This window comes from Camarhynchus parvulus, chromosome 5 (genome assembly GCF_901933205.1).
Source record: "Camarhynchus parvulus chromosome 5, STF_HiC, whole genome shotgun sequence".
NCBI classification, from domain to species: Eukaryota; Metazoa; Chordata; class Aves; order Passeriformes; family Thraupidae; genus Camarhynchus; species Camarhynchus parvulus.
The window spans coordinates 16,629,329-16,648,089 of record NC_044575.1 but is presented as its reverse complement, the minus strand read 5'-3'; the positions used below and the strand labels follow the sequence as shown (position 1 = coordinate 16,648,089).

General features: G+C 41.2%; 1 protein-coding gene across 11 annotated transcripts in view; it reads left to right on the top strand.

Moving 5' to 3' along the window:
* TSPAN4 (tetraspanin 4) overlaps window positions 1-18,761 on the top strand; it is a 416,627-nt gene that overhangs the window by 296,691 nt on the left and 101,175 nt on the right. Inside the window, exon 1 of one of the 11 annotated variants that reach the window (XM_030950224.1) lies at window positions 8,875-8,913. The exons of the other annotated variants lie outside the window; for them this stretch is intronic. The gene's annotated coding sequence lies outside the window, so the exon portion shown is untranslated. Of the gene's footprint in view, window positions 1-8,874; window positions 8,914-18,761 lie in introns of those variants that run through there. 11 annotated transcript variants of the gene reach the window in all.

Genomic DNA, 18,761 nt, shown 5'->3' with positions numbered 1-18,761 from the left:
AATATAGACCCGATGTAATCTCTAGTTTTCCATGTCTTGTCCCTCTGACCCCACGTTTTGGTCTTCTGCTTGTCTATCTGAGAGCACTTGAGGCAGCTCAGACCTTTCCTTGTGCTTGCTTTCTGAGGTTTTGGTCTCCCAGCCTTGATGGGTTTTCCATGTCTCCCTGGTCATCGTTCCCTTTGGATTGTAACTACGTTGGAAATGGAAGAACACCAGCAGTGAAAACCACGGGAAGTTAGGCTTTGGTCTTGAAAAGGGAAGAAAAGTAACAAAGCAGCACAGTTAATGTGGGTGGAAGGAGGTACTGAATGGAGAGAGGTAATTGTTAAGGTCCAAAATTGAGGGGCAGGGCTCTTGAGTTTTGTTTGTCTAGGAGAGAGAAGATGCAGAGAGGAGCAAAGCCTCAGTAAACAACAGGGTATAGGGAAGGAGACAGAGGTGAATCCTGACCAAAAAAACCCTGGTTTTAATTCACAGTATTTATTTATTGCACAGTATAATTGTTTACATCATGTAACAAGTATATTATAAAGTATAAATATAATCTTTCTTTCCTCTGTTAACCAAGAAATGTGGTCATAGAGGAGTGGGTACTTGAGACCAAGAGAAACTAATAATTTCTCTTTCCTGAGGTAAGAGATGTGGTGCGCTTTTGGGGATTCAGGGATGCATTGCACTGTTCTGTCCCTGGACGTAGATGTAAAGGCCTCAGTAATGGGAACATTTTTGTTCATATCCGAAGTTATTTACTGATTTTTAAGAACTACAGCATTTTCTTCTGCTTTTCCTAATGGCTTTGACATATTCGGTCTCTGTGAGCATCACACTGGCAGAATGTGATGTGAAAGAGAATAAAGTCCACTGAGAGTGACTGCTAAAGATCCCTCATTCTTTGCCTAGCCAGATGAGAGAGGATGCACCTGAAATTTCAGTACAGATTTTCAGCACAGGAGAAAAAGTAGAGGAAATAATTTCCATTTCATTATTTTCCTCCTTCTTCAGTCAGTTCTAAAGGTAACGTTGCTGTATTCCATGATTTCTTCAGAACTGAAATAGGGTTTCACCTAAACTCCATTTCACCTTGTGTTGAAGTCCTGGTAGTGTCACGGGATATCAGTATGGGTTGTAATTTAAACATGCTCACATTGCCTGCTCTGGCTCCTTTTATCAAGTCTATTATTTAATACCTGCCTATTACCTTATTTCTACCCTTCCTTTCAACACACAGGTGAAAAACAAGAGTTAGTTGGCTTGTACTTTGTCCATATTCTGGTAGCAGAAACAAGTACATGAGCTTTACATCCTTTTAAAACTTTCAAGTTCCTATCATACAAGGGAAAGGAAAATGTGTCAGTGCTGTAAAGAAGACATCTGGGCAGTCAGGTCAAAGTGGCTCCATGAGTATTGCTGATCTCCCAGATAATCTGATCCTACTGGGTACAGATTACCTTTGTGAGTAATGATCTAAAGAGGTGCCTAGCACAGGTTACTGGTGGAGGATTTGGGAAGTGCTCTCTCAGGTGCCCATTCTAGGGCACAGACATTTAGGTGTTTCGCCGCTTTATGGAAAACAGAGAGCTGATCTGATGGTCTTGGCTCTAAAGCAGCTGTCATCTGCTTGTGCTTTTTCATGTCACCAGTCAGATTAAGCAGCAGAAATGGCAGTAGCAGCAGCAACACTGTCACTCTCTCTATTTATTTCTCTCGGGCTCCTTTTACTGTGCTTTTGGGACATAATTTTCAGATATGTATTGGATATCCAGAGCAAGATATTCAGAAACAGCATGTTTGTTGGCATGCTCTTCAAAGCCATAGAATGAACTCATGCGCTTGCTCCCATGAGCGTCTGTATGAGCACATTGCCTGCCTCTGTGTTACTAAGTCCTGAACAAAATTAGGAGTGTTGTTCTCTGGTTGTGCCTTGCAGCCCCATGGAAGGGTCTGGCTGGGATGTTGATGGTTTTAATGTGCTCACAGATTGCTGCTGCAGACTGAGAGACTCTGAGCACCCCTCCCTCTGGTCTCTTATGTTTGGGCATCTCTCTGTGCAGAGAGACTGCAAGCAGGACACGTGCAATTTAAGCGTACACAGTGGCAGTTTATTGCCTAATGCATGTAGTAGTCAACTAGGATCAAAGTGCTACAATGGTTTCAATGTGCCCTCCATTGCAGATGCAGAGACTTAATGGGTGATGGGTTAATTGGCAAACTGGCATCAGTCAGCTGGAAAAGGGCTCTCTTCTGCTGCTCAAGCTTATTCAATGGGCTAAATTGCTGTCTTTTAATTCTCAATTTTTTTTCTTAGAGCTTCTTTTGTCACTATTTTTGTCTTGAACCACTAACTGGAACCATCTGAATAGTTTAATTTCTGTCTGCTGTTTTTTCTTGCTTGTCTTTAGCTTATGGATTGTCTCGCAACTCAATAACCGTTTCTGTGCAACAGAGCTGAGCCAGATTCTCATGGCTGTTCTGCAGCATGCCAGGTGTCAGACAACTGAACCCCAGGGATGTGGCTGGTCTTTAAGGAAATGCTGATAATCATCTGTGATGGTGGAACTTTTATTTGGAAAGGGGAGACACAAGTGGGGTAGAACAAATTTTCTCCCTGGTTCAATTTAAATGTTTTCATAGAATGGAAGTAAAACTCTTTTCTGATACCAGGGATGTGGATGATGTGAGCTTTTGGTGTTGTACCTGCCTGTGCAAGACACAGCTTCTGCTCTCCACCCAGACTAAGAAAACAGTCTGTCTACTTCCTACTGCTATCTCAAGGCATTGGAATGTTACACATGTCCTTTTTTTGGGGGTGGGTGGGGGTGTGGGTGTTTGGTTTGGGTTTTTTTTGTCCCCCCCCCCGTATAATCAGTTCGGCAATATTTGGGTAATAGAGTGTTCTTTTAGTCATTGAAGTTATTTCCTGGTAAGTGTGTTCTTGTTCTCCTTCTAAGTGAACTAAATCATCACACCTCTGCTGGTCTGTGTGGGAGATCTGGGCTCAGTCTCCAGAAGGAACAAACAGGTGGAGATATAAATGGCATGAATATCAATAAAGAGAATGAAAGAGTAAAGTTTAGCACATCATGGACACACATAAAAAGGGGTGCTTTAAAGTGTGCCTAGAGCAGTGGGACAGGAGAGAGCCTTTGAGCATCTCAGCAAGAGTCCATTAGAAGTGTTCAAAGACTTGAAAAGGACAAAACATTTGAGGTCCTGTGCTTGCAGGAATCTGTCCTGTGTGAAAAGTCTGAGTGAAGGGCCTCCAAATACAGAAATCAAAATCAAACCTTACTTATGTCTTCTGGGTTTTGCCTCTCATATCTACTGCTGTATTTTAAGAATGAAAAGATACAATGTCTTTTGAGGCTGGAGGTGACCCTGAATACTTAAGCTCTTTAGCATTCTAGTTTATCTTTGCCATCACCCACACCTTGAAATGAATCTCCCAGATTAATTTTTTATTGAAGCAGGATTTGCATCTTTTGAACCAGGATTTCCTGAAAAGCTGCCCATCTTTTTATGTGTTTTCTTTTTAGTCCTAGTACTGTGACAGTGATGAGTGCAGCCTGCTCTTCCACGCTCTGGAAATGTCAGTTTTTCAAAGGCAGCTCTCTGGGGTCTTCACAAGCGAGAGCATTCCTGGTGCTGATTATCTTAGGGGAAATGTTGCCAGTCAGTCACAAGGGAAATGACGACACAGAATAATCATAGAATCCCAGAATGGTTTTGGTTGGAAGGGAGGTTGAAAGTCCTCCAGTTCCAACCCCCTGCCCTGGGCAGGGGAACCTTCCACTAGGCCAGGGTACTCGGAGACCACACCCCATCCAAGCTAGCCTTGAACACTTCTAGAGATGGGGCTTTCTTGTAGGCTTACTGTACATACTGAAAGGGGCTCTGACGTCTCCCTGGAGCCTTTTTGTCCCCACACCGAACAACCCCAGCTCTCTCAGCCTGTCCTCATAGGAGAGGGGCTGATCATCTTCAGGTCTCTCCTCTCAACCCACAGACCTGCTCTTCTCAACTTGAGCAGGTCCGTGTCTTTGCTGTGCTGAGGGCTTCAGAGTTGGATGTAACACTGCAGGCAGGGTCTCACCAGAGTGGAGTTGAGGGGGAGAATCACGTCTCTCACTCTGCTGGCCATGCTTCTCTTGATGCAGTCCAGAGTATAATTGGATTTCTGGGCTGCAAGTGCATGTTGCTGGATCATGTTAAGCTTCTCATCCTCCAGCATCCTAATTCTCCTCAGGATTTCTCTCAATCCATTCTCTGCCCAGCCTGTGTTTGTATTTGATATTTCCCTAACCCAAGTGCAGGACCTTACACTTGGCTTTGTTGATCTTCATAAGATTCTCTTGGGCCCATGTCTCCAGCCTGTCCAGGCCCCTCTGGATAGTGTCCCTTCTCTCCAGCATGTTGACTGCACCTCCCAGCTTGGTGTTGTCTGCAGCCTTGCTGAAGGTGACTTGATCCCACATCCCACGTTGCTGACAAAGATGTTGAACATTGCCAGTCCCAAGAACTCCCATCACGACAGCATGACAGCTCTAGGAAGTGTGTGTGAAAGAGGCACTGAAATCCTGAATGAAAGACAAAAAAAACAGGGCCTTTAATCGGTACTGCCTGTTTTTGGCTGCACTTAACACATCGGTGACAGCTTTGAGCTGATTGTTTGGCTTGGTGGGAATGAATATGCCATAGCCAAGAGCCTGAAGCTCATTGACATGGGTAGGCACAATCACAAATACTCACATGTGCACACACAGAGCGTAATTATTGTGAGGTGATTTTATATGGGCAGGCAGGAGTTAATCACGGTGGATATACAGGATTACAAGACTCAACTTTATTGAATGCCTAAAGCTAGACAGTGTGAACCATTCTGCAGATAGACCAGAAAGGTCACAGGGTTCCAGACTATAGACTGGGAGTATGGTTTAGGAGAGAAAAGGGACTGGCAGCCCACAGAGGCAGATACACTTCCTGGGCTTGTTTGATTGGTATATCAGATCTGAGTAACTGCTCTTTGCTCTTTCTAACCACTTTGCTAATACAGAGAGCAAATAAGGTACCCAGAAGGAGGTAGATAACTTGAATTGTGAAACAGTGGTTCTATTCAGCCCAGTCTGTTGTCTGGTTTTTATGCTGTCTGTATAGTAAATTGAGTGTTTTTTTGTGATCAAGAGCATGAAAGAAAAAATGAGACAATAAATATCATGGTAAATCATCTTGTACTCAGATGCTCAATCAGAATTCCTTATATTAAGTCTAAAGTCCAGGCAGATTGAGGAGTTGCTTTTCTCAGGACATTAAACTGTGCTCCTGGCAGAGAGCAGCAGAGATGAGAACTGTATTAATTAAAATATGTCCACATGATTCTAACAGGCAAGCTATGCATTGTGCAAGGGACATAGGCAAAAAAAAAATATCCCCTGAGCCCCTTGGAAGTTTCAAGATCACGTCAAATGATCTGCATGCTTCTGGGCATCCAAGCAATGCTCCCCAGCCAGCCCTCTGGAGGACTCCTCTACAGGAGAAGAAGGACTCTCCTGCAGAGCACAACAGTGACTCTTCATACAGTGCCCACAACTCCAGCTGCAGCTGCTCTGATGCCTCAGACCAGCAAGAACTATTAGTCAAGGAAAACTCTCAGTCTGCCTGGTCAAACATGCAGGTGATGGAAAAATCTTTCCTGCTTTCCTCCACGGAGCATCCAAAGCTGTACACTGAGTTTTGACTTTACCCATGCTGCAAATAGAGAAATGCAAGATCAGGATGTGGAGAAAATTTGGTCCATTTTTGGGAGAGTCAAGGTCAGGAGGGTTCTCCTGGAACACTTAGACTTTATTCTTTCTTAGCTAGGTCGACCATAAAATCTCTTCTAGAAGCAGTATTGAAATACATATTTTAAAGTCTTTAGATCCAGTTGAAATACATATTTTAAAGTCTTTAGATCCAGGTAAGTCTATCACCTCTTCTGGTAACCAGTTTTGATAATTATACTTTCCCTAGAGATTCAATCTGTCTCATGTTACCTTTCAGTCAGTGGATCTTGCTATGCTATTGACAGCAGGATTAGAAAGGCTACATTATTTGATCTCTTTCCTATGAAAAAAGTGTTCCATGTTTTTCATATCAACTCCAGGTTTACTCTTTAGTACACTAAATTTATCAAAAATTCCTTAGTCCTTGCATTGTCATGATGGTTTTGCCCGTTCCTGGGACTCTTTTATGATCCTCCTTTGCATTTTAAGATGCCCACAGCCACATTGTTATGTATAGGTCATGTAGGGGGATAGAATATAAGAAAATAGAGATAGTGTAGAAAGAAATCTTACCCCTAAGGAGTTGCAGCTGGGCCAATTATCAAAGATTAGGAACAGGCCTGACTTTAACAGGCCACAGCTGTAACCAATGAGAAGAAGAGTGCTATAAAAGAGTGGGGTGGCTGGTTGAGAAGGGAACTGGAGTTAGTTGGCTGCTTTGTGAAGAAGAAAGAGTCAGTGCTCTGAGGAGCTGCCCACGAGGAACACCAAGAAGGGTATGAAACTTTTGTGATAAGGAGACAACAGTATGGAACCCCTGCAATGAGATGACAACAGGTCAGAATTGCACACTCCAGTCTTAAAATGTTCTTTCCAGTGCTGCTCACACAGGGCCAGGAATTGCTTCCCTGAGTGTTGTTAGGGCTGAACTTACCCTTTTTATAAGTTTGCTGTTCTCACAAGTTTTTGGCAAAAGTTTTTTTTTTTTGTGGTTACTCTTCCTGCAGAGAGTCTCTCCTGATGCAGGTGTGGCTGTATTTGTTGTTCCCATGTGCACAGTGTTCCTCGAGGTCATGCTGAATGGTGACCATTTATTTAGGTTGGCAGGAACTCAAGATCCTATGCAGTCTGGGCAAGTTACTGGCCCAAGAAGACAGCCTGTGCTGAGCTAGAAGTGAGGCTCAAAGAGTTGTCTCCTTTCCTCTATGCCTAGAGCAGAGCTCCTTAGCAGCTGGCTTAGGTGAGGATTAACTGGTTGTCCTCTGTTTCTTCTGTGACAAATGTAGAGATTAAAGGATAGAAAAACAAAGCAACACACATAAGTCAATAAAGTGAAACTGCACTTCTATGATGCTGGGTAAGCCTATCTTCCAGGATATATATGTACCTTTTAAAAAAAATAGATGAAATAATGGGGAAATAGTTGGAATGAAAAGTCAAACTCATTTGCAAATCAAATATTTAAAGGTTTAACAGATAGGAAAATTAATCGCTGCTCAAATTGACTTACCCAAAGCTGTAAGCATCATTTATGCAATGATGACACATGGGTGGAATCAGTGATGGAGCAGAGATGTAGTCTGCCAGATTTAATGTAAACACTGAGCAAAAAAAAAATTCTGTGCTAAGAATTTTTTGATGTGCTCATTATGTTACAGTAAAATAGAATGGTCACAGGTGTAGTTGGAAGCACTGGCTGGCTGAGCTAGATCATACTGATCCCAGAATCTTTATACAAGGAACAGGAGGGATATATAGGTTTTGCCAGCTCCCCACATCCTCTTGTGTTTACCATGCCATCCAGTGTTTGTGGGTTTCTAAAGAATTGTAGGAAACTGTAGGATAGTGTTTTTGTGGATCTAGTGAGGATGTTTCTTACATTATTATTATTGCCTAGGAAAATACACTTACTTCACTTTTTTTTGAAAGTGGCAATCATATAAGAAGTTGATGGGTGAAATGCACCTGTGTAGTAAATATAGGAATTTTGATTCATTGTCTTTGCAGTCTTAGCTCACCCTCTCTCTGCTCATGCACTATGCCAGAGTCTTGAATTAGGTGCTGATATTCTGTTTTGTTCCTCGTACACCATGTGTGCTAGGCCAGATTTGCATAAATGCTGAGCATTCCCAGCTGCAAGCGTGAGGCTTGGATCTGTGCTCTGCATGTGTGGGGTGCCATAAAAATGGGAAGTACTTGGGAAATATCACACTCCGGGGGGCTCAAGTTTGTTCCTTAAATGTAGAGTTTTGGCTGCTTCGGCTTTGCTAATGGCTTTAGTTTCATGTCTGCCAGAAAATGTTATAATAATGCCAAATGTTTTAAGACTATAGAGGCAAAAGGAAAATTTTTCTGGTGCTAGCTAGTGTAAAAAATAAAGACTGATAGTGTAATGCAGTTGTTTAAGGTTTATGGGTGTACAGAAACAATATGTGAGGCAATGAACTGAATGTGGAGGTTGAGAAGAACTACCAAATAACTATAAAGTCACAAAATTAGCTATAATTCCTATAGAAACATGGGGTTTTTTGCAGTGCATCACTGTGTATGTGCACTGCAGAGGAACCTGAAGTGCAACAGGCAACTTGTTGTTGTCTGGAATTGCAGTCCTAGCTCTGATGTGCTGGAGGGCTTTTTGGTTTGTTTTTCAAATTTAATAAAAATATGTCACTGCACTTCAGCACTTATTTGATGGGAAGTGAAGACATCTGAGCTATTAATGCCCGTGGCAGGCCAGGTGTGGCTGTGGAAGGAGGTCCTTCTCTGTGAGCCTAATGAGTCATTCAGGGAGATGACTGTACACTGTGTCACTCTACATCACTGCTGACGCCTGGTGGAATTAATCATACTATTTATATCAATAAGATTAGCAGCAGATAGGTTTAGGGTTATTAATGGTATAATTAGCAACTATGAATTTGTATCAGTGGTGTGTGTAGTACCTTCTACATTAGCATGTCATAAAAGCTATCACTGATAGTAAGGAGATGTCAGCTGCTGAGTCAATGAAATGCTTGCTTGCACATAATTGTAATTTAAGCAGCCACATTTACCTTGGTGAGTGTAATCTTTTCTCTCTCTAGGGCTTACCATAATGCCATGGAGAGCAAAGACAGCACCAGAAATTGGAAGCATCTAGTCAAGCTCCAGGGTTTGTGCAGGTCTTCTCAATGCATCTTATGCACTAGTATTGATTTTACCAGTTCTTGAATATTTTCAGTAATTGTTCCTAGCCAACATCCCTGGAGGTGCTATTCACTTACCAGTTATTCTTTTCCTTACTTTGCCAACTTACCTACCAACTTCTGAGGCAGAACAATTCCCATCTTTCATTTATACATTTATGTTATTGCCTTGAAGATATTTATAGATTGTGATTGTCCTCCCCATGAGTCATCTCTTTTCTAAACAATTAGTTCCTCCAACATTTCTGTAAGTGTGACCTGTTTTTCTAATTTTCTGGGTCACTGAGGGAGAAGGGGAGCTGCCAACAGTTTGTAAACAGGGTGTGGGTCAAAAGACTGTATCAGAATTTATACCTGAACTTCCTATCCCAAACCTTTTTATTCAATTCCTGCTGAAATTATTGTAAATTTAACTTGGTGTCTGGTGGTTCACACTCCTGGTTCTCAATATAGGGAAGTCAAACATTAGATGAACTTCAGTCATTTAAGTTCATCTGTATTGAAATAGTAGTCCACAGCCACATTAAACTCAATTAAATGGTGTACTGAAGATAAACCACCATAAAATCACCTCATCACCTGCTCAGGACTGTAGTTCAAGAGTTAACTTTGAACATCTGCCTGTTGGGCTGCGAGTGTTAAATACTTTGCAGAAAAAATGTAGTATAGCTGGTAGGTATCGGATCAGGCTTCTTATTACTTTGCTTGTATTCCAGCTGCAGTGGATCTCAACACAATTGAATTTGTCTGGAGTGGAGGTACACTGCACATACGTATATGTACACACACATTTGCACTATAGCTGGCTTTATGTTGGCACGGAATGTTTTGCTGAAAATAAATGGTAGCTATACTATGTAAATAAAATATGCAGAGGAGAGGGTAAGATCTAATTGCCTTGGAAAACTCAAATTTTCGGGCACATTTTAATGTTTCAGGATATAATAATTTACTCTGGCATCCTGTCATTGTGTCTTCACTATATGCATTCACTGTGTTCCAAATAAGATCAAAGAAAAGCAAATCCCTATCATCCTTCAGTTAAATAAATATTTAATTTGAGAAGAATAGGACAAACAGTGCATTGAGCATGTCATTCAGTCTGAATCTGATGACCTGACCTAGTTCCTTGTTTGCACAAAGTTCTACTTATGGAGCATCCTAAATTACAAATGTTCTTCACTTGAGAAAACTCTTCAGTGCAGTATCATGTTAAGTACAACAAAATAATACAGCTCATATGAGATGAAGGTGTCTTCAGGGACTCATAGAACAATGTCTGCCATAACATAGACTCTCTGCCCTTCCTTTAGTTCTAATCTGCTCTTGCAAATAGATTGAAGGAAGTTTGAGTGTTTGCGTACCAGCCAGGTAAATTACAACCTCTATTTACAGCTGGCTCTTTCAAAATGCTTGCTTCAGCTCATGCATCTTTATCTTAGAAGATTCTCCAAGTGATATTTTCTTCGTATTTATAGCAGAATATAAAGTAACTTTTCCAGCTGTGGCTGTATAAAATATTTCATGTGTGGTAGAAAAGCTGTCTCACTTGTGCAATAATCGGCGTTGGACATTACCGAGTGTCATAATCCTGGTACTTGTGGTGTCTCTCAAGCAGTAACAGCCATTGTTGTCAAAACCATTCTGAATCCACAGTATGTACATAGAAAACCAAATGGCTGGTAACTGCCCCATAAATTTTATGTCGATTGTCTTTATGTTAGTGTTTAACATAAGGGGAAAAGCTCAAAATACTGGAATATTGTATATTGGAATATATAACTGGAATGAACAGTTCTGTGTTTTGTCAGTTGCTTATTCTAGCACCTAGTAGAGCATCCACATTGTTTCTAGAAAAGCTTTTGCTTTGGTAGGATGTGCAGTAGAAGTCAGAGCTTGTCTGAATTCTAGCTTCTGTATAGACCCTTACAGCTGACATTTCTTAAGGACTGATGGAAGAGAGAGGAAGGAGCCTAGTGAGGGCAATGTCAGTGTAGCAGCACAGTTTGTGAATTCCTGAGGGGACCTTTGGGGATCATCAGTAGAGGGAGTAAGGAGAAGTGCTTGGTTACACAGCAGTGTAACTGGAGAAGCTTTCCACTCATTAATCAATGTACAAGCAATGTCCACTTTCACATAGGTGAGACAGTAAAATATAGAGCCAAGAAATTCAACTGCATCACAAGAATGCTTCCATCAATAAAATATTGCAAAGATAAATAGCTTTAAATTCTCCTCAAAAATCTATTAATAGGGTTTACTTTTAACTGAAGCATTGATCTTCATTTCTTTAGGGATGAATTGTCACAGCCTAAAAGTCCATGTAAGTGTGCACTGTGTATAATGAGATACAAAATATACATCAAAAACAAATACTGTATCCACCCTCTAGATCTTACCTGTTGTCTGTTAACTTCTTTTGTCTGTTAACGCTGTTTGTGTCCTGATTATGGGTGCAACTTCATAGTGATTCTTACACAGGTTAAGATCAGTCAGTGAGGAAACTCCATGGAAAAACTGCACGCACCACCAAAAAAAAAAAATTATAACAAGCTTCCACTTGATTCCGCTACCCTCAGAGGCAGAGTAACGTCATAAAGTGTAGCCTGCTTCTCTGAATGTTATTCATAGAAAAATATCACAACTCTTCACATTCTGTTATATACTGTGTATAAAAACATGCCTATTTTAATTTGGATTTTCTCCTCCTCCTCCATCAAAGGAAAACTAGATTTTTGACAGCCTCTTCTTTTTACCTACTTATTAAAATACTTTAGCAAACTTGAACACTGTTGTAAACAAACTCATTTAAGCCTGTCTTCTCCTGATAAGGATTAACACAAGCCAGACATTCGTTCTCTGTTCGCAGCTTCCTGAGAAAGTCGTCTTTGTGGCAGACCTGTAAACCAGTGATTCAGGCTGCAGGGTGCTGTATCTCCCACTGCATTCTCTAAGACTCAAGTCTGTAAACCCACTCCTGCTTCTGCAGAACTATATAGAGTATTACCTTTATCTTTTTCAAGAACAAAGTGGATCTATCAGCAGCCCAAGCCAATAGAAAAAATATTGAACAAATAAATCCAAGCAGAACATAATTATCTGGAAGGCAGCACAAATCCAGGGATCTGAAGGTGTGTGTGTATGTGTGCATCTGTCTATCTATCTAATCTGTCTCTGCACAAGCATTCACAGGTGGCTCCCTTCTGAATGAGCTGAAACTGTTGAATGGCCTTCATGTGCAGCACATTGAAATGCTCAGGCTGAGGAAGTTTGGACTCTTCTTGGAGAAGAGAAAGTTGAGTGTAGACCTCACAGCAATGTTCCAGTATCCGAAGGGGACCTGCAAGGAAGCTGGAGAGGGATCCTTTGTTAGGAACTGTAGTGATAAGACAAAGAGTAATGGGCTCAAACTGAAAGAGGAGAAATTTAGGCTAGGTAAGGGTGGTGAGGCACTGGAACAGGTTGCCCAGAGAGGTTTTGGATGCCCCATCCTTGGCAGTGTTCAAGTCCAGGTTGGATGAGGCATTTAGCAACCTGGTCTAGTGGGAAGTATTCCTGCCCATGGCAGGGGGGATGCGACTGAATGTTTAAGGTCTGTTCCAACCTTTAAAATTCTGTGATTATTACAGTCAATTATTGACCTTGTCAGTTCTGCAGAGGCAATGTGGATGCAGGATAGCAGCAGGTGAGAAGGCTGGTAGGTGTACCTGGGCATCTCTTGATCATTAAAATGTGAATAAAGGGCTTAAACATTTCACATAAACTAAGCCTTGATGTTAATCACCCAGTGCAGTGTGTTTCCATATTGTAGTGCGAGTTCCAGTATCCCTCAGCAGCAGTTGAGGCAAAGCTCAGGAGCCCTCTGGACACAGAAAACAAACAGTGAGGTGGGCTGAGTCATCTTTCTGATATCAGTGGTGTAGCAGATTGGCCACTCCAGGGAGCTAGAGCTCCTCCATCACTCCTGTTGTCCTGGAAAAAAATCCTGCTGAGAAAGAATATGGATAAGGGGAAGGCAAGGAAATAGCCAGGAAATTTTACTAAATGCAGTTCGTTTTGTGTTGCTTGATCTTAACAGTGCAATGGCTTGGAACTCCCACCCAGAAGTTAAGTGTGAGCAAGAAAACTGTGTTGCCTTTGTATGCTGGCAGACCCATGTGTCTTCAGTAGCAACTTTCTTTTTAAATCTGAAGGACTAAGGTCACTAGAACCCTTCTCTAAGGTGCCTTTGTGGAACTTTTCAATACTTTCAAGTCTCTAACAAGCTCTTCAAGGCACTCTAGAGATGCGTCAGTGAAAGTACAAATCCAGTAAAATAAGTGGGAAAAAAACTGGATTTAATTAGAAGTTGTAGTGAGAAGGTAACCGGCCTACATTATATTCTGTAAATAATTGCTTTTATCCGGAGCAGTCATCCTCTTAGGACAATGAAATTCCAGATAAATTGTATGGGACAGACAGAAGCAAAGGTTTTCTTGCTGTTTTACACTTTCAAGAAGTGTGTGATAAGTTGTTGATCTGAGAAGAGAGTGAAATGGTTAGAATCAAGCTCTCAAAACCTAATTCAAACCTTCTGACCACTGCTTTCTTTTGGTGCAGCAGAGCAGCACCTTCTCTGGGGTGAGTTGCAAAGGGGCTAGAGCAAGTCCAAACAGCCTGGAAACCTCATGCATAGACTGTAGGACAAGGAACATGGAGGCCACCAAAGGGAGGCGCTGCTAAGCAGCATTCTGCAACATGGCCCCTTAAAAATGCCAGGAAGATTCCTTACTCACTGATGACAGCAGAAGGCATAAATTGAGGCATGAAAGACTCTTTGTTCACTGAGCAGATGGAAATGTTTGGCCATTTTGTGGATTTCTTCTTGCAGTCTGGACTGGAATTACCCTTGTTTTTGTACCATCCAGCATTAATGTTTCCCAGAGTTGCCCCTTAAACAAAGCAAAAATACTCTACAGCATATTAACAGTGTGAGCATATCACAGTAAATGGTTTTATACATAATACAACATGGTCATTAGCCAGCTGTGCACATAAAACATCAAGTGGAGGCAGCAGGATGCAAACCAGGTTCTTCAGCTCTGAAGGCATTAGGCACAGAGGGCTGAGGGAGCTCTCCCAGCCCATGTGTTGCAATGGAGAGTGCTTTTCCATCTGCACTAGTTATCCTTCTCCAGGGTGTTTTACAACACTGCAAAATGCCTATAAGCCATGGGCTAGCTCCGTGAGAGCAAACTAATTACACAGCAGGCAATAACTCCTCTGTGATAATCATAGATTTATTGGCCATGATAAGTTTTAAGCCTTCCTAAATTACTGCCAGTCAGATTTGGACAGGTTTATATCTTGTGATGTACCACAGTTAGAAACATCTCACACTGGCCTAGCCTAATGTCTGATTCTACCTGCTCATCATATTACTGTATTTCTATATAATTAGAGAAAATATTTGACAATATAGCATAGAAGGATTTTATTAGCAAAAGTTTATGGCCACAACTTTTATTGGCTAAAGTTTATATCCACACCAAGTTACGTATGTCATCCTTAACAAGGGCAAGTAAAACTTGTATATTGTGCCACATACACTGTCATGTATTCAGAACATGCCTCAGGACCATTTCTGTTTTAGTGTCTGCATTGCCTCTTTGACAGTGGAAACAGAAAGACATGGGCGTGATGGTCCTGAAAGCTCCACTGGTGAAAACACAGCAAGACACTGATGTGGGCTCCCCATTCTCTTTGCTGCCTATGTATTTGGTAGGTCTAGGAGTACCTGGTAAGGACTAGTGTATGCCATGGTGACTGGCTGGTTCTGAAGAGTGAAGTTGTATTTTCTGTTGTGCAGTGGGAGGATAGAACCAGGCAAGTAGATAAGTTGATGATGTTTGATAGACAGATTTTCCACTGCTATTTTGTCTTGGTCAGTTATTGCTTACAGTTGAATTGCAAAGAGTCAAGGAGATTTGTTGCTGTTGTTGTGAGCTCGGTGTAAATTGAGGGAGCAGTTAAATAGCATAAGCAGATTAACATCTTTTCAGGGGCAAAACAATTTCTTGATAAATACCTGTAAGCAATTAAGAGTGCATCAGTTTTCTATAAGGCCTAACCATAGCTACTGTGAAGGAAATGAAGCAAAGGCTTTGTTCTTCTTTAAGGAGTACAGATGATTCGCCTTTCCCAGTTTACACTGTCAGAGCTTGTGCAGTGCAAGTGAAAGAGGAGAGTTCCAGATTTCTGGAACATCTGAATCCTAGACTTCACCCTAGTATGAAATAAAGGTGGAGTTTCCTAACCTTCTGCTATGCAAGGGCTCTTGTTTTCACACCTGAACTGCAGTGGAGTTGGGCTGGGTGGAGTATTTAAGTTTATTTCAAGCAAATACCCCTCTTTCTCTTGAGAGAAAGAACAAACCCTTGGAACTGCAGTTTCATGTCAGTCTCTGAGATACCTATGCTATATGGGATCACTGTAAGAGGGAGAAGAACACAAAGCAGGAGCTGGCTCAGAGATTCAGCAAACATCAGCAAGCTGCCAAGTGATCATTTTAGTGCTGCAGTTGTTTGTCTCTGCAACATTTCAAGGACACCCATCAGAAAAGCTTGATGGGGAAAAATCCTTTCAAGAAGGGGAATTCTGTGGTGGCAGTTTCATTTGGAAGAGGAGACAATGCAGTATTTCTTTCATAGGAGAGAGAAAAAGCAGATTTGATAATAAACGGTTCCTATATTTACTCTGTTACATTACCTTTTGTGAAGCACTCCCATTTAATGTTATCTCCTATCAGAATCTGCCTAAAAACTCTATAGATGCCTGAAATGGAGTTTACTGTGCGTTCACTGTATTTTTGTATCTGTTCTCTCTTCCCTTGAAAAGATAATGACAATAGTGAGCAGCTTTACAGTAGGAAAGCTGTTGTGCTTTCTCATTGTAATGGCAATATAGGAAAAGCATTCGAGAAGGGTAAAACAAATGGCCTTTTTTATTTAAAGGGTAGTGAATACATTCCCCCTTATCAGTGGTAACAGGTACTGCTTAGAGAGATTTCCTAGTTGAATGGAATGTTTCCAAAGGACATGAATATGACTAAGTTGTAACTCAGTGTTCCCTGAAAACTTTCAGCCCACAGGGTTTGCATTATTCTTTCTGTTTTACCCTATAATACCTCTCCTTTTCCTAGAATCGATGGGCTGTTATGTTCTCATATAACAATGTCCTTTCAAAGCCTGTGATCATCTGACCAACCAAATATTTGTGGCAGAACCATTTAATTTCAAAGAACTTGTACACAGAGTCATAATTCAACCCTGGTTCACTTGTGTTTTGGCTGAGGCAAGGGCTTTTCTCAAAGCACCAAGTGATACGAACTTTTCTTCCCTCAGTCCTGCTCTCTTCAGATGCTTGTTCTGATGCTGTCACCTCTGCATTAGCTGGTGAGTGCTGAAATAGAGCAGAAATAATGTGGTGCTTTACTGTGGCAACTTTACATATAAATAACTCACAATTGGAGAGGTTATTACCTGACATTATACATTCAGTTGCACTGTAAGTATATGCTCTTGGACATTTTCCCACAGCAGTTCTGATGGGAGTGGGGTAATGGTACTATTTTGGTTTGTTTTTTCATGCAGATGTGGAATTTGCACAATAGAACTACTACAAAGAGTAGTTTTTCAGATATTATAGCTACACACTCTCAGGTTTGCTTGCAGTTATGGGAAGGGAGTTGCAAATCTGCAAATTTTGTAGTCTTGGGGCCAAGGACTATAAAAGATTGATTTGTGTTGTGAAGAGTGCAGTCTTTGCTATTGATCTTGGTGCAATGTCCTTGTTGGCAAACCAAGAGAGTATAAGACTCCTCTCTTAAAGTAGGCAGTGGGCTGGGTTAGGTCTGCTTAGGATCACTGGATGATAATTCACAATTAATTGTCTTGTAAACCCCTTTTTGCAGAGTACAGGCAGTGTCTTGCTACTGCTAAACTGGTTAATCATAGATGAGTAAGAATCTGGGCAAGTAAGCTTCCAGAGGACACTGACATCCTATTTTATACAGCTACTGACTTCTTCTGATGCTGGAAAAGGAACAAAGACTCCTTTCAGAGCAGCAGAGGAATCAGCTGGTTTATCTGTAAATTCTGGGACTTATCCTATTCAGACCTTGTCTATGCCTCATCACACGCTCATTTTTCTGTATCACATTTGCCTGGGCAGCTACTTCAGTGTGCAGCAGCTGTCTCCATCCTGCTGTTCATCCCTGTCAACCCAAGCAACCTTCTCCTCAAACCCAGTTCTGCCTTTCAAGGGTCAGGAGCTGCTGCTGAAATATTCTTTCATAATCGTCAATATCCTCTTATTGCATCTCACTGTACTAACAATTTAGCCTGGGCTTTTGCATACTGAGCTTGCTGAGATACCAAAAGCGGAGATTATGGGGCACCATGTGGCAGTGGTAGCAGCAGTGACTGCAAATAGCTTTTGACTCCATATCAGGCCCTGTGCAGAGGCAGATGGTTAGGAGCAGTTCAGGCAATATTCAGTTTTCTCGAGAGGAAAAGATGGTCATCCTGATTCCTGTTTGTGTCCTGTGGTTTGGGAACAGTTCACATAGCCACAGACACACAAACACCTCATCGCAGGTCCTAGAGACTTGGACTGGCAGTGCTAGAGTTTGCAAAAGGAGAATTACAATTTGTCCCCAAAAATATTTCCTTAGTAAGTCAGTCTGCTAGATTTCACAGAAGTTTTCCTTGCTGCCACAATACTGTGTCATTGAAAATATCCCAGAACAGCTTTATTTTATGTCTCTACACCCCAGCTCTCAGCTCCAGTTTGGTACAGGCACAGACTGCTAATTCATGGCATTATTGCCAGCTCTGTTGAGGCCCAGAGTCATCAGTGATGAGGGTGTAAAACAAAGCAATCAGGCAAATTTCAAATTCTGTATTAGAGCAGGAATAAAAAAAGGGAAGCATGTGGTTTTTTATTTCTTGCATTATGATATTTTACATTAATTTTAATTATTCCCTTTTCTTTTTTGCCTACATCCATTTCAAAAATGTGGTAGGGATGAGTGACAGCCCCAGTATGCTGTGTTGGAAAGGGCTGGGGTAATTAAGAAAACAGATTAATTGAAGCTTCTGGTCATTGGAACAGCTGCCAGTGTAACTAGGCTGAAAACCCTGAAGTACCATCTTTTTAAATAATCAGAAAACTTATTGAAGTGCTAAAAAATGTCCTGGGCCTGAGTTGAACTTCTTTGTATTTGATGAAAGATTGACTCAAATTGGACTGTGACGGTGTCTTAGTTCCTTTGCTTGCTTTAAGAGTAAACATTAATCTCATTTATCCAGACCATTTATACTTTGCTTAGGAGTGTGTTTGGCTGACCCCTCGCTGTCCCTTGTATTAAAGCAATGCTTATTAAATCAAGTGTGATTTTATTAGAACAAGAATATTTAGACAGAATAGCCCTTGACATTAATGTTCCTTATCATATGAAGGCTGCTTATTAATTTTGACTGAATGTGTAAACACTCTTTCAAAATTTTTTTTCTCTATTCTTGTCCTGGTATGGGGCTAGTGAGGAGAGAAAGAACATTATTTTCTTTTCTTTATAAGACAAGTATTTTTGAAGATGTAGAGAAAATGGTGCAGTTACTGTTTTTAACATGAGCTGTTGGAAATGAGAGGCTTTATCCACACACTTTTGAACAGTCACAAAATACCTGGATGCTTTTCCTCAATAGTGAATTAAACATTGGTAATATCTGTCTCAAGAGCAGATTTTCATCTGCAGATAAGACTCGATGGAGCA